Source organism: Olea europaea, chromosome 10 (genome assembly GCF_002742605.1).
Source record: "Olea europaea var. sylvestris chromosome 10, O_europaea_v1, whole genome shotgun sequence".
NCBI classification, from domain to species: domain Eukaryota; kingdom Viridiplantae; phylum Streptophyta; class Magnoliopsida; order Lamiales; family Oleaceae; genus Olea; species Olea europaea.
In genome coordinates, this window is record NC_036246.1 from 8,801,661 (window position 1) to 8,804,561 (window position 2,901).

The following is a 2,901-nucleotide window of genomic DNA, read 5'->3' on the forward strand; positions in this document are numbered from 1 at the left end:
GTTACCATACATCATTAGATCAATTTAAATTTTTGGAGAGACAACCAAATTTATATTCCAACTTTATTTTTAGTCTACTGCCGTGTTTGAAAAATTATATCACATGGTACAAAAATCTAACTTCTCTCTCAGTCATGGTTCTTTTGACTTTTTCTACGAAGAAAATATGCTACATTCATGGGGTTATATATAGGATAATCTCCTATAGAAGGTGGAAGTCTAATCACCCAAAACATCTATCCAAACCAAATAAAACAAACTGCTTTAACTCAATCTCAGTAGACACGTTGTTGCCAATACTTTCAGATGTCAAAAACAAAAGTAATAAAATAATATTTAATGATAAATTCTTTAAACTTTAATAACTTAGGCTTTTGTTATTCAAATTAGCTTTTTCTCGAGCTTAATATACATAATTAAACACGAGCTGTTCGACGACCCCCAATATTGATATGCTTATCATCGCTCTTTCAATATCTAAATTTTTGCCCAAATAAAATTGAATTTATTCCCATTTCACTTTGGTCCTCAACTTTCCAAAATTATAAAAATATAGAACAAATAAATTTATTCTATAAAATTTTTGGGGCATTACAATCCTTACTTCTTAAAATAATGTCATACTCGAAATTTTATTTTGGCTAATTGAGAAGTTCTGGATACTTGGTCTTAAACTCCTCATTCTTATGGAAAAATAATATCATCCATGTCAATCTTCTGTGCATAATAGTACAATTCTATTATGGTCCCTATTGGGACAAGTCATTTGTTCACCCAAGCATTAAGCCTTACATATCATGCTTACATTCTTATCATGATAACATAATGTATTTCATGCTCGCATATGCAAGTAAAGGAATCATGCTTTACTTGCGATATAAATCATAAATTTAGTGAGGGAAATGTGCATGTCATAAAATCTACAAGGAGACAAGTAGAAAATGTAAATTTACACAAAAATTTTAATAATGATTTATTTCCTTACCCACATTATGTACCTTAAAAATTGTGGGACGGTGGTCGATAAGTGGTCGTTGAGTGCTGATGATCTTTCATATTATTACGAAACTTTAGTAAAATTTATATGGTACTTTAAACTCATTTATAAAAAAATTCTAAATTATTAACACATCACGAATAGTTAGGACTAAACAGATGGACATTTATTACAAGTAACGTCTAAAAATATGAAACTTCTATACTAATGTCACATTCTCATTTTTTTCATTTAAAAAAAATGATAATAAATTAATGGTAATTTCCCACTTTTTAGAATGGAGCAAGCAACATGAGCTCGGCTAATTTTTCAAAATGGTCACATTTTTCTTTGTCATAATTCGTCCCGCCCTAAATATATAATATAATGCACTTTTAATGTTGATAAAAAGCAGGGCCGGCCCTGTGATAGTCAAGGCTCGAGGCGAAATTCCTAAATTAGGCCCCTTCTAAAAAAATATGACCTTGTTAGCCACCGCCTGCGAATTGCGGTTTAGAACAAAGAAGAGGAGAAGACGGGCACGAAAAAGAAGGAAAAAGAGAAAGCTCAATTCCAAAGAGAAAAAAAAACACTGATTTTCCTTTCACATTATTTCACACACAAAAAAATAATAAAAATAAAATAACATCTGGGCCAAATGCTGCCCCTTCAGTTTTGGGCCTGAGGCAATGGCCTCATTGGCTTCTGCACAAGACCGGATCTGATAAAAAGTATTATGTAATGCACATGAATCCCATATGGATGATGCTAAATAATCTAAAATTATAGTAAATTTCTGCAATTCACATCATTGTTTGTCGTGAACAGCGACAAGGAATCCTCTTTTTTCATTTTTATAAGGCTACAAGAAAATGAAACCTAAGCTTTGAGACCATACTGTAACAATCCAAATTTTAGAATTTAAATCGCTATCAAAAGTTTCTTTAAAAATTTAACGTAAAAAATAAATTTATGTAAAGATGATTTACTCAAGGTAAAATTTTTTATACTCTTTATTAATAAAAGGGAAAACAAAGATTTATCTACATATCTTATTCCTATATATATTTGGAAAGGTCCAGTAAATTAAAACATAATTTTACCAAATAGTTCGTGCCCTAATTTTTACAATTGACAAGAAATTTGAATAATGCCATATCATAACTTTTCTCATAAATGTTTTAGTGAAATAAAAAATAAAAAAAATACACATAATCCCCTAAATAAATCCGTAGATCGCCCATTTTATTTTATATAATAGACCATATGGAAATACTTAATATGATATGAGTAATTGTGCAATTTCAAATAAATTATCAATTCATGCATCAAAATAATCATACCGTTATATTATATTTTAAGAAACTGATAAGAACTCTGAACTCTTAATATATCATATTTTTGGTACCGAGTGATCATATTGTATCATATCATATCTTTCATTAGCATAACATTTATTAACATGAAATAATAGAAAATATGTTGCATTCATGGGGTTATATATAGGACAATCTCCTATAGAAAGTGGTAGTCTAATTCACCCAAATCCCCTACCTAAATCAAATAAAACAAATTGCTTTAACTCAATCTCAACAGACACATGGCTACAAACACTTTCAGAAGTCAGTAACAAAAGTAATAAAATAATATTTAATGACAACTTCTTTAAACTTCAATGATTTAGGCTTCTCTTATTCGAATTTACTTTTTCTCAAGTTTAATAGACATAATTAAATACGAGCTGTCTAAAATAATATTTAATAACAACTTTAAACTTCAATAACTTAGGCTTCTCTTATTCGAATTCACTTTTTCTCGAACTTAATATACATAATTAAATACGAGCATCGACCCTAATATTGATATACTCATAATCGTTCTATCAATATCTAAAATTTTGGCCCAAATAACATTGAATTTATACT